The sequence below is a fragment of the Monodelphis domestica genome, chromosome 3 (genome assembly GCF_027887165.1).
Source record: "Monodelphis domestica isolate mMonDom1 chromosome 3, mMonDom1.pri, whole genome shotgun sequence".
Classification (NCBI taxonomy): domain Eukaryota; kingdom Metazoa; phylum Chordata; class Mammalia; order Didelphimorphia; family Didelphidae; genus Monodelphis; species Monodelphis domestica.
The window spans coordinates 169439832-169453916 of NC_077229.1; positions in this window are offsets into that span (position 1 = coordinate 169439832).

Here is a 14085-nt window from a genome sequence, read left to right on the forward strand (position 1 = left end):
AGTAGAATACTGTATTCTCTTTACTCAGAGCATGGAGGCAAGTGGGTAGGGGTGGGAGGGGGGCAGGGAGAAACATTCTTTAGTGTCAGCCTCTGCCACACTCTTTTTTTTTTTTAATTTTAAACATTATTTTATTTGGTCATTTCCAAACATTATTCTCTGGAAACAAAGATCATTTTCTTTTCCTCCCCTCCCCCCCCCCCACCTTTTCCTCTCCCATAGCCAACGCACGATTCCACTGGTTATCACATGTATTCTTGACTCGAACCCATTTCCCTGTTGTTGGTATTTGCATTAGAGTGTTCATTTAGAGTCTCTCCTCAGTCATATCCCCTCCACCCCTGTAGTCAAGCAGTTGCTTTTCATCAATGTTTTTACTCCCACAGTTTATCCTCTGTTTGTGGATAGTATTTTTTAGATCCCTGCAGATTGTTCAGGGACATTGCATTGACACCAATGGAAAAGTCCACTACCTTCGATTGTACCACAGTGTATCAGTCTCTGTGTACAATGTTTTCCTGGTTCTGCTCCTTTCCCTCTGCATCACTTCCTAGAGGTTGTTCCAGTCTCCATGGAATTCCTCTACTTTATTATTCCTTTAAGCACAATAGTATTCCATCACCATCATATACCACAATTTGTTCAGCCATTCCCCAATTGAAGGGCATCCCCTCATTTTCCAATTTTTGGCCACCACAAAGAGTGCAGCTATGAATATTCTTGTACAAGTGTTTTTCCTTATTATTCTCTTTGGGTACAAACCCAGCAGTGCTATAGCTGGATCAAAGGGCAGACAGTCTTTTATCACCCTTTGGGCATAGTTCCAAATTGCCCTCCAGAATGGTTGGATCAATTCACAACTCCACCAGCAATGAATTAGTGTCCCTACTTTGCCAAATCCCCTCCAACATTCATTACTTTCCATAGCTGTCATGTTAGCCAATCTGCTAAGTGTGAGGTGATACCTCAGAGTTGTTTTGATTTGCATCTTTCTGATTATAAGAGATGTAGAACACTTTTTCATGTAATTATTAATAGTTTTGATTTCTTTGGCTGAGAACTACCTGTTCATGTCCCTTGCCCATTTATCAATTGGAGAATGGCTTGATTTTTTGTACAATTGATTTAGTTCTTTGTAAATTTGAGTAATTAAACCTTTGTCAGAGGTTTTTATGAAGATTGTTTCCCAATTTGTCGCTACCCTTCTCATTTTGGTTACATTGGTTTTGTTTGTACAAAAACTTTTTAATTTGATGTATTCCAGATTATTTATTTTGCATTTTGTAACTCTATAAGTCTTGCTTGGTTTTGAAGTCTTTCCCTTTCCAAAGGTCTGACATGTATGCTATTCTGTGTTCGCCTAATTTTCTTATAGTTTCCTTCTTTATGTTCAAGTCATTCACCCATTTTGAATTTATCTTGGTGTAGGGTGTGAGGTGTTGACCTAAACCTAATCTTTCCCACACTGTCCTCCAATTTTCCCAGCAGTTTTTATGAAATAGTGGATTTTTGTCCCAAAAGCTGGGATCTTTGGGTTTGTCATATACTGTCTTGCTGAGGTCGCTTGCCCCCAGTCTATTCCACTGATCCTCCTTTCTGTCTCTTAGCCAGTACCAGATTGTTTTGGTGACCACTGCTTTATAATGTAGTCTGAGATCTGGGACTGCAAGGCCCCCTTCCTTTGTATATTTTTTTCATTATTTCCCTGGATATCCTTGATCTTTTGTTCTTCCAAATGAACTTTGTTATGGTTTTTTCTAAATCAGTAAAAAAAATTTTTGGAAGTTCCATGGGTATGGCACTAAATAGATAGATGAGTTTGGGTAGGATGGTCATTTTTATTATATTGGCCCGTCCTACCCATGAGCAGTTAATGTTCTTCCAATTGTTCAAGTCTAGTTTTAGTTGTGTGGAAAGTGTTTTGTAGTTGTGTTCATATAGTTCCTGTGTTTGTCTCGGGAGATAGATTCCTAAGTATTTTATTTTGTCTAAGGTAATTTTGAATGGGATTTCTCTTTCTAGTTCTTGCTGCTGAGCTGTGTTGGAATTATATAGAAATGCTGATGAGTTATGTGGGTTTATTTTGTATCCTGCAACTTTGCTAAAGTTGTTGATTATTTCGATTAGCTTTTTGGTTGAATCTCTAGGATTCTTTAAGTAGACCATCATGTCATCTGCATAGAGCGATAGCTTAGTCTCCTCCTTGCCTATTTTGATGCCTTCAATTTCTTTTTCTTCTCTAATTGCTACTGCTAGTGTTTCTAATACAATGTCAAATAATAGAGGTGATAATGGGCATCCTTGTTTCACTTCTGATCTTATTGGGAATGCATCTAGTTTATCCCCATTGCAGATGATATTAGCTGATGGTTTTAGATATATACTGTTTATTATTTTTAGGAATGATCCTTCTATTCCTATGCTTTCTAGTGTTTTTAATAGGAATGTGTGTGGTATTTTATCAAAGGCTTTTTCTGCATCTATTGAGATAATCATGTGGTTCTTGTTGGTTTGCTTGTTGATGTGGTCAATTATGTGGATAGTTTTCCTAATATTGAACCATCCCTGCATCCCTGGTATAAATCCTACTTGATCATGGTGGATGACCCTTCTGATCACTTGCTGGAGTCTTTTTGCTAGTATCCTATTTAAGATTTTTGCATCTATAGTCATTAGGGAGATTGGTCTATAATTTTCTTTCTCTTTTTTTGGCCTGCCTGGCTTTGGAATTAGTACCATGTTTGTGTCATAAAAGGAGTTTGGTAGAACTCCCTCTTTGCTTATTATGTCAAATAGTTTGTATAGTATTGGAGTTAGCTATTCTTTGAATGTTTGATAGAATTCACTGGTGAATCCGTCAGGCCCTGGGGATTTTTTCTTAGGAAGTTCTTTGATGGCCTGTTGGATTTCTTTTTCTGATATGGGATTATTTAAGAAATCTATTTCTTCTTCTGTTAGTCCAGGCAATTTATATTTTTGTAAATATTCATCCATATCACCTAGATTGGTATATTGCCATATAGTTGGGCAAAGTAGTTTTTAATGATTGCCTTAATTTCCTCTTCATTGGAGGTGAGATCCCCCTTTTCATCCTTGATGCTGTTAATTTGCCTTTCTTCTTTCCTTTTTTTAATTAGATTGACCAGTACTTTGTCTATTTTGTCTGTTTTTTCAAAGTACCAGCTTCTAGTCTTGTTTAATAGCTCAATAGTTCTGTCACTTTCAATTTTATTAATTTCTCCCTAAATTTTTAGGATCTCTAGTTTGCTTTTCTGCTGGGGGTTTTTAATTTGTTTGTTCTCATGTTTTTTCATTTGCATTTCCAATTCCTTGATCTCTGTCCTCCCTAATTTGTTAATATATGCACTCAGGGATATGAATTTACCTCTGATTACCACTTTGGCTGCATCCCATAAGGTTTGAAAGGATGTCTCACCGTTGTCATTTTCCTCAATGAAATTATTAATTGTTTCTATGATGTGTTCTCTAACTAACAGATTTTGGAGTATCATATTATTTAATTTCCAATTAATTTTTGATTTGGCTCTCCATGTACCCTTACCGATCAATATTTTTATTGCCTTGTGATCTGAAAAGGCTGCATTTATTATTTCTGCTTTTCTGCATTTGAATGCCATGTTTCTGTGACCTAGTGTATGATCTATTTTTGTGAATGTGCCATGTGGTGCTGAAAAGAAGGTGTATTCCTTTTTGTCCCTATTTATTTTTCTCCATATGTCTATTAACTCTAATTTTTCTAAGATTTCATTCACCTCTTTTACCTCTTTCTTGTTTGTTTTTTGGTTTGATTTATCTAAATTTGATAGTGGTTGGTTCAAATCTTCCACTAATATGGTTTTACTGTCTATTTCATTCTTCAATTCTCCTAGTTTCTCCATTAGAAATATGGGTGCTATACTATTTGGTGCATACATGTTGATTAGAGATATTTCCTCATTATCTATAGTCCCTTTTAACAAAATATACTTACCTTCCCTGTCCCTTTTGATCAGGTCTATTTTTGCTTTGACTTTGTCAGATATCATGATTGCAACTCCTGCCTTCTTTCTATCAGTTGAGGCCCAAAAGGTCTTACTCCAACCTTTAATTCTAACCTTGTGAGTGTCAACCTGCCTCATATGTGTTTCTTGAAGACAACAAATGGTAGGGTTTTGGGTTCTAATCCAATCTGCTATTTGTCTACATTTTATGGGTGAGTTCATCCCATTCACATTCAAAGTTATGATTGTCATTTGTGAATTCTCTGGCATTTTGATATCTTCCCCTAGTTCTGACCTTTCTTCTTTAGCTATCTCCTTTTGAACCAGTGATTTACTTTAGGTCAGTCCCCCTAGTCCCCTCCCTTGAGATGCTTCCCTTTCTAGCCCCTCCCTTTTTATGCTCCCTTCCCCTCCCCCCTCTCCTTCCCTCCCTTTTTATACTCCCTCCCCTCTCCCCCTCCTTAATTTTCCTTTCTTTCTTGCCCTATTGGATAAGATAGAATTCAGGATCCCACTGGATCTAGATGTTCTTCCCTCTCAGATTTGATTTCACTGAGAGTAAGGTTTAAGTAATTCCACTTCACACTCTCTTCCTCTCCTTCTCATATGAGAGTTCTTCCCCTCCCCTTCCCATGTGTATCTTTATATGGGAAAGATTATTCTATTAAGTCCCCCCCCTATTTCTTGAAGTAAATCTTAGTGTTATTGACGGTTCCCCCCCTCACTTTTCCTTTCTTTGCTCCCACTTTCCCCAAATCTTCTTAATGCCCCAATCTTTCCCTATGCATGTTTCTTCTAACTACTCTTATGATGCATACAATTTTTGAGAGTTAAAGAAAACATTTCCCCCACTTATTAATATATATAATTTGATGTAAATGTAGTCCTTATAGAAGAGTTTGACTTAAAGATAAAGATAAGATTTATCTCCTTTTCCCTTTCTTTCATATTTACCTTTTCATGTTTTTCTTGCTTTCTGTGCTTGGATATCAAATTTTCCACTAAGTTCTGGTCTTTTTTTAGCAAATGCTTGGAAATCTTCTATTTTGTTGAATGCCCATACTTTCCCCTGGAAGTATATAGTCAGTTTTGCTGGGTAGTTGATTCTTGGTTGGAGACCCAGCTCTCTTGCCTTTCTAAATATCGTGTTCCATGCTTTGCGGTCTCTTAGTGTGTTAGCCGCTAAGTCGTGTGTGATCCTTATGAGAGCCCCCTTATATCTGAAGCTCCTCTTCTTGGCTTCTTGTAGGATTTTCTCCTTTTCTTGGAAGCTCTTGAATTTGGCAATTACATTCCTAGGGGTTGTCTTTTGGGGATTTAGTATAGAGGGTGTTCTATGAACCCTTTCTATTTCTATTTTGCCCCCTTGCTCCAGAATGTGTGGGCAATTTTCTTTTATCATCTCCTGTAGAATAATATTGAGTTTATTGTTTATCTCTGGTTTTTCTGGGAGACTGATAATTCAGAGGTTTTCTCTTCTTCCTCTGTTTTCCAAGTCGGTGACCTTTTCAGTGAGATATTTTATGTCTTCTTCTAATTCATTAATTTTTTGGCTTTGCTTTATTGATTCTTGCTGTCTTATGATCTCACTTTCTTCGAGTTGCTTAATTCTGGTCATTAGGGACTGGTTTTGCTTTTCAGCTTTGCCCTTCTATTGGATGCTTCAAGCTCTTTTTCCAATTGAGCAGTCTTATCTGTCAGACTGCTGATCTCTTTCTCCCATTTTTCTTTCCAGGTTTCCATCTTTTGGGTCAGTTCCAGTTTGAGATCTTCCAGAGCTTGTTGATAGTTTCCATTTTGGGAGGCATGTTCTGATTTTTTTTGGATTTCATCCTCATTCTCCTCTTTTCCTTGGGTACTTCCACCATAAAAGTTTTCAATAGTCACCTTTTTCCCTTTCTTCCTGGAGGCTTGATTTTGAACCATGTGAGCCATCCCTTTGGTGGTTTTATTCCCCTTTCCTTTTTGGTCTGGGGTCTGGGTGATGTGGGTGGGTTTTCTGTGAATTTAGGTTGCCTCAGACTAGTTCTTCCCAGACTCCGAGGTTTCTTAGAGCTCTGGGCCCCTGATCACAGCCACACTGCCCAGGTGTTCAGTTCTGCCCAGATAATCAGCACAACCACCCCGAGTACAGCTCCTCGGACCCCCTTTGCTCGGCGCAGGATTCTCCCGTGTTTTTTCCTGGCAGTCCCCAGATTCCAAGGACCCTGGAGTGCCCTTGCCCCAGACAGAGATGTTCCCCACTCACTCGTTGTCCCAGTGAGCGCTCCGGTAGCTCACTCTGGTTTGGTGGGGGAGGTGGGGGGGGGAGGAAGGGTGGCTGAGTTCATGTTTCTGTGCAAGCTTTTCCTCCTTCTTATTATAGTGTGGAAATGTTCAAACCCCAGGTACCTTCGCCTCTGTGGGGTACTGGGGAGTCCTTCTGTTCCTCCAAAGGTGATTTTTATGCTTCTTTGATGTAGTCTATTTTGTTCGGTGCCAGGGAGAGGAAGCGTGTGGCGTCTAGATTGCAGCCATGATTACCTGGAAGTCCCTCTGCCACACTCTTAAGTCACCTTCTCAGATGATTCTCTAGAGTAGCCAGACTTAAATGGATGATTTGACTAAGCCACAATAAAAATAATAATTATACATGTATATACACATACATATAGTCAACAGTCAATCCTCACAACTTTAAGCATTCCATGATTTTATTAGTAAACTCATTTTCACTTTTAAGTAGGCAACCTCGCATATGGCTATGAGTAGTTAGGGAAAAAATGATGAGAAGCACAATAATTTTATATCTGCAAAAAGAGGAAAGTAATCATAAAACTATTTGTAAATACACTCCAGAAAATGCTAAAGTAACCTTTCAAGTGCATGATGAAAGAGCTGGAAAAAATGGAAAAGCAGCTGTTTACAGACAAATGAAATGATGATTTCTCTCACCCTCTCAACTGCCCCCTCACCTGGTCTAGCAAAGGTCCTGCTGCCTCCCCTGATGCTCAGGGTTCTCTAGTGTCCTGTCAGGGCTCAGGGCAGGAATTCTGAGCTCTGACCTAATCAGGCAGAAGACTCAGCAAAGGCATGTGCTTTTCACTGGAGAATAGTTCAACCACAGAACTAAAAGGTATATTTGAGATTGCAGACGGCCCCTTTCCCTTTTTGAGTTCAGGGTTCTGACATAATTGGCCCACTACCCATCCCATCTAGCATTGCTTCTTCTCTCCCCTGCACTTTCTGGGTTATTTCATGGTTACTGCTTTAGGAGAATTGTATATTATTAGAATTAACATTTTGTTATAAAGAACTATCTGTATAAAATTATATTTTTAGCAATCTTTAGTGAAAGATGATGTAGTTACAGGAAGTGAACCTTATTTCCTATAGGTTCAATGTGCCAACATTCTCATTTTTTTACTTTTCTGCCATTTTAAACTGTTATGCCATTTTCTAGAAACATCCCCACCCCCCGCTGCCAAAGTTGAGGATTGACTAACTATATATAAACATATATACATTTATATATGTATACACATGTAACACTTTTACATACATACACACACAGAGTGCTTTAAGCTCCACAGAATACTTTACATACATTATCTCATTTGATCCTCACAATAACTCTGTGAGGTAGCTACTGTTGTTATCCTCTTTTTACAGATGAGGAAACAGACAGAAAGCTTAAGTCCCTTGCTTAGAATCATTTTAAGTGGGATTTGAATCTAGGCTTTCCTGAGAGGAAGAATAATGACCACATTTGGCAACTCGGGGTTTATTGGTAACTTTGTTTTTTATTTTTAATTTAAATTTTTTTTCTTTTATTTTTTCCACATTCTTTTATTTTTTTAGAATATTTTCCCATGCTTACATGATTCATGTTCTCTCCCTTCCCTCTTCCTTCCCCCCTCCTGGAGCTGACAAGCAATTCCATTGGTTTATACATGTCTTATTACTCAAAATCTATTTCCATATTATTCATATTTATAATAGAATAATTTTTAAAAACCACAACCCCAAATCATATATCCATATCACCAATTGATAAATTATATAGATTTCTACTCCCACAGTTCTTTCTCTAAACGTTGATAACATTCTTTCTCATAAGTCCTTCAGAATTGTCCTGGATCATTGCATTGCTCTTAGTAGCAAAGTCTATCACATTTGATTGTCCCACAATGTTATCGTGTATAATGTTCTCCTGATTCTGCTCATTTCAATCCACATCAGTTCCTGGAGATTCTTCCAGTTCTTAAAGAAATCAAGCAGTTCATCATTCCTTATAGCACAATAGTATTCCATCACCATCAGATACCGCAATTTGTTCAGCCATAAGAGCAGTTTGTGTGGAGAGTGAGGTTAGAATCCACTTTGTGAGGGGTGAAGAGATGAATAGGAGGAGGGAAAGTGAAATCATTTATTGTAGCCAGTCTTTTCAAGGAGTTTAGCCACCAAAGGCAGAAGAGAAATAGGACGATAGTTATCAAGAATGGAAGAATCAAGTGGGAATGTTTTAAGAATGAAGAAGGAATGGACATGTTTGTAAGCAGTAGGATTAGGAACCAGTAGTCATGGAGAGCTTGAAGATAAATGACAGAATTGGGATGATAGAAGGGGAAATATATTGGAGGAGACAGGATGAAATGGAATTTTTCAAACAGGTAGAAGGGTTAGCCTTGATAAGGATAAGACCACTTCTTCATGGGAGACAGAGGTGAATAGGAGATCATGGCAAAAGGCATCTGAATATGATATAAGATGAGTAAGAAAGCAGGAGAGCTCATAGAAAATAGCATCATCCCTCCCCCCCCCACCCCGGTAAAGTATGGACAATAATTATAGCTGAGAGGGTGGGATAAGAAAGAGTCATGGAAAATTCAAGAAGAAAAGGTTTGGAAGAGTTGCTGTAGTGAGAGAGAGATAGTGAGTTGATAAGGGAAGTATAGAAAGATCACCTAACAGCAATAAGGTCCCAGTTAAGGTTGTGTAACAAAATTTGTAGTGATCTCAGTCAGAATGATTGTATGATTTGTTTTCCTCATATCCTCAGCAGCAAGAGTGACAATTGATGGTGGGGATGTTTTAAAGCTGAGGCTTGATAGTATGCAAGAGGTGATATAAAGAAGGCAGAGGCTCAAGGGAAGAGGACCGTGAAGAGCTGAACTGGTTCACTAGGGAGTCAAGATGAGAAAAAGAAGAGAGAATGGCCATTGCAGGGGGAAATGGCCAGGGAAAGAACTGATGGGTCCAGGGATTAGAAGTCAAGGGGCATGGTGCAGCTAGGTGGGTCAGTGGACTGAGAGCCAAGTCTAGAGACAGGATTCCTGGGTTCAATTCTGGCCTCAGATATTTTCTAGCTGGGTGACTTCAGGCCAGTCACTTAACCCTCACTAACCCCCAGTGCCTAGCCCTTAGCATTCTTCTGCCTTGGAACCAATACACAATGTTGATTCTAAGAAAGAAGGTAAAGGTTATTAAAAAAATTTTTTTAAGAAGTTGAGGTGGGATTAAGTTGAGTTTGATAAGGCAAGGGAGAGGGAGAAGTGGAAAACCAATAGATTATGGTCATATCAAAGGATTTCAGAATACTTGAACATGAAAGTAGTACATTTGTGGATGATGGCAAGGTCAATGGTATGACTTTCTTTGTAAGTGGTGAGGTGGACTGGAGCAGTAATTCATGGGGAGTGAGTAGGTTGAGGAATTGAGTAGTTAGGATATTTGAAGGACTGTCAATATATATATATATATATATATATATATATATATATATATATATATATATATATATATATGTTGAAGTCTCCTAGTCTAAGGACAGGAATTGGGGAGGAGAGAAAAACTGTGAGCCAAGCACTGAACTCCCTGAGAAAGGGAGAGGAGTGACCTGGAAGTCAAAACCTGCAGCAAAATGAAGGGTGCAGCTGACCCAGGAGTGTGATCATTCTGAGCCCGACCAAAATGGAGAGGCAAAAGACTGATTTGTCAGTAGCAATCTACTAAGCTAATTCTAGTTAAAAAGACAGTGAGAAGCATAAAGTCCAGTGGAAGGCTTAGTGAGTTCTGGCTTTTGCTGTTCCTGTCTGCTTTGAACTTGCTGTATGATGTAAGACAAATCACTTAACCTCTCTGAACCTTAGCTTCTATGTCTATGTGTAACATGCCCCTGAGACAACTCCACCAGTTTGGCACTTGGAGATTGAAGGTTGTTCCATAAGGGTTCAACGATTCTCAATTCCCAGGGTACTCTTTGGGTCCATTCTCTTAAACTATATATAGTTTTAAGCTCCCACTGGTGAACATTTAACAGTAGGCTAACAGATACAACTAATTCAAAGAAAAGGCAACTGATAGGAAGAACAGTAGCTATTCACCATTCCTCTCATAAATCCAGGGCACACTCTCTCACAATGTTAATGGGAATAGGGAACACAAACTTAGAGTACATAGGCAGTGGAGTATATATACACATGGGGACACACATGTCCAAAATAACTCATCCTTCCAACATTGCATATCTTGTTTCTCATGGTGATCTTAGGCTGGGTTCAGCATCTCTGTTGGGCAGACAGTTCATCCAGGCTACCTGGGCTTGTTTCTTTTCACAACTCGACTCCTAACTGTCTTGAATCCATATTTGGCTCTCTTCTTTGCTTCCAGTGGTCACTCTTTTTGGAGCTGCCTTTCACTAACTGTTTCTTACTCCAGAATTAGTAAGCCAGGGGGGCTGGCAATTTATCAGCAAGCTGATAGGAAGGTCGTCTACCCCTAAAAGGTAAATTTTATGATGAGTAAAATAATACTTTTCAGAGATTTGTCTTTGCTTTTTTAAAAAAATAGTGCTTTTCAGTGATTTCAGCAAGTAGAATTAGAGCTAGGTGAGATTCTCAACTGTTAACATGAGAACAAGCACATGAGTGGGGACTGGAGACAATGTCATTAGAGAATCACCCACTGACCCCTCAGGGGAACCCCTAGAACCTACAGAGGGAGTTTCAGTAAAGTCAAACTCTGGGGACCAGACTCATCAGTGGCAGTTGAGATAAGGATCCTCAGAGTTGGCATGGGAGACTCTATCATAGTGCTTTACACATAGTAGATGTATAATATCCCAAATTCAACACTTAAGAAGCACTATACAGATTTACATTTATTTAAGATTTTACAGATGAGGAAATTAAGGTACAGAGAAATTTTAACTAGCCCAGGATCACACAGCTATGTGAAAGATGCTTCATTGGGTGCTCAAATTAGATTGAATTGATACAGTGGTCATGTACCATCAGCAGCTTGCTTCTGTTGCATCCCATGACTGCAAGTAATGATAGAATAGAGTTGACATGTGCACAATAGCACCTTTCTTCGTGGGTAGAGATGTGGGAGACATTGCCATTTAGCTGATATCACTTCTTTCTACACAAATCATTTGAACTGAAGAGAACTGAGAAGCTAATGTAGGAATTTATGAGTCAACTACAGACTTTCAAATACATGAATTTAACATTATGAAAGACATAATTTTAAAGTTTCTCAAAAGTTTATACAAATTCTACTTTTGATATAAAAATATTGCCTGTTTAGTCACATTCAAAACATGTTCAAAAGAGTTCATGTGTCCTTGATTTTGTTTCATGTTTGCTAAATTTCACTTTCTAATAGTGTCTCACAGAAAACAGTAACAACAGTTTGCTACAAAAATATCTGCCTCACACATCATATGTTCCTCTGTGTGTGTGTAGTCATTTTTTCTGTTGTGTCCACCTCTTTATGACCCAATTTGGGATTTTCTTGGTGAAGATACTGGCGTGGTTTACCATTTCCTTCTCCAAGTCATTTCACAGATGAGGAAACTGAGGCAAACAGTGTTAAGTGATTTGTCCAGGATCACACAGCAAGTAAATGTTTGAAGCCAAATTATAATTCAGAAAGAAGCATATACATACACACACACACACACACACACACACACACACATATATATATATAAATTTAAAACCCTTATTCTTACTTTCCATTTTAGAATCAGTGTGTATTGGTTCCAAGATAGAATAAAGGCTAGGCAATAACAAAAAACAATAAGTGATTTGCCCAGGGTCACATATCTAGGAAGTGTCTTGAGTCCAGATTTGAACCCAGGACCTCCCACCTCTAGACCTGGCTCTCAATCCACTGAGCCACCTAGTTGTTCCTCAGGTATATATTTCTTAGCAATTATATAGGGCTATTTGTTTTCTAGTTGCTTTACCTGTAAGGTCTGTTTGAGTAAGGATTGTTTCATTTTTTGTGTGTCTCCACCACCTAGCTTAGTGCCTGGAACATAATAGTTATAATAAGCATTTATTGACTTGGCTGATTAAGAACTAATATTATACATAAATATTGAATGCGAGGGGTATATAGGTAGCACTGTGGATAGAGCACCAGGACTAGAGTCAGGAGGACCTGGGTTCAAGTCTGACTTCAGATATTTCTAGCTAAATGACCCTGGGCAAGTCACTTTACCCTCATTGTCTCTCCTTTACCACTCTTCTGCCTTATTGATTCCAAGATGGAAGGTAAGGGGTTAAAAAATAAACAAACATAGGTAAGGGTTTTTTTAAATTGTGTCAAGGGCAGAATCAAGATGGTGGCTTAGTAGCAACATAAGTGAAACCTCTCTGACAATTCTTCCAAAACAATCCTTATTTTTTTAGCTTTTTTATTTATCTATTTATTTTTAATATTTTCCCATGTTGGCATGATTCATTTTCTTTCCCTCCACTTTCCTGTCCCCAATCCCAGAGTCGATAAGCAATTCCACTGGGTTATACAAATGTTATCACTTGATACCTATTTCCCTCTTAATCATTTTTGCAATAGAGCAATCTTTTAAAACCAAAACCCCAGGGGAAGCTGGGTAGCTCAGTGGATTGAGAGTCAGGTCCAGAGATGGGAGGTCCTGTGTTCAAATCTGGACTCAGACACTTCCTAGCTGGGTGACCCTGGGCAAGTCACTTGACCCCCATTGCCTAGCCCTTACCACTCTTCTGCCTTAGAACCAAATACACAGTATTGATTCTAAGATGGAGGTAAGGGTTTTTAAAAAATAAAAAAATAAAACCAAACCCCCAAATCATATGGGTATGTAAACAAGTGATAAGTCATGTATTTTCCTTCTGTGTTTCTACTCCCACAGTTCTTTCTCTAGATGTGGATTGCATTTTCTCATTAGTCTCTCAGGATTGTCCTGGATCATTTCATTTCTACTAGCAGAGAAGTCCATTACATTCGATTGTGCCGCAGTGTATCAGTCTCTGTGTACAATGTTCTCCTGGTTCTGCTCCTTTCACTCTGCATCAATTCCTAGAGGTCGTTTCAGTTCACATGGAATTTCTCCAGTTCATCATTCTTTTGAGCACAATAGTATTCCATAACCAACAGATACCACAATTTGTTCAGCCATCCCCAAATTGAAGGGCATCCCCTCATTTTCCAATTTTTTGCCACCATGAAGAGTGAGACTATGAATATTTTTGTACAACTCTTTTTTATTACTTCTTTGGGGGTACAAACCCAGTAGTGGTATTGCTGGATCAAAGGGCATGCATTCTTTTAAAGTCCTTTGAGCATAATTCCAAATTGCCTTCCAGAATGATCCAAACCAATTTTTCAAAAAGTACCTCAAAGTGATGGGAGTCAAAAACAAACAACAAGATGGAGTGAGGGAGCTCTCCTGAAGAACACAACTTGAAAGGTAGGCAGAGAGAGTTGATTTTTATGGGTTAAGGGGGAACCACAAGCAGAACTGCACATAGAGGAGTACTGACCGACCATCTCCCCACCTACTACACCAGGTTCCGAGCCTGGGCATAGGCCAACTTTGGAATCCAAGGACCCTGCCTACATTAATAACAGAGTACACAACATCCCAGACCCACCCCTTGGAGTCCCAGGTCCTGGCACTAGCCCACAGCGAGGTCCTTATCACTTGGCCCTTCAAACCTATGCTGTGGTAATACCCTTAGCCCTAGGGCAAAATAGCTTGGAGTGCTGAGACCTGCAAGCCCTCCACAGAGGAGACAGAATCATCAACTTTCAAAACTTCTAGTCCACA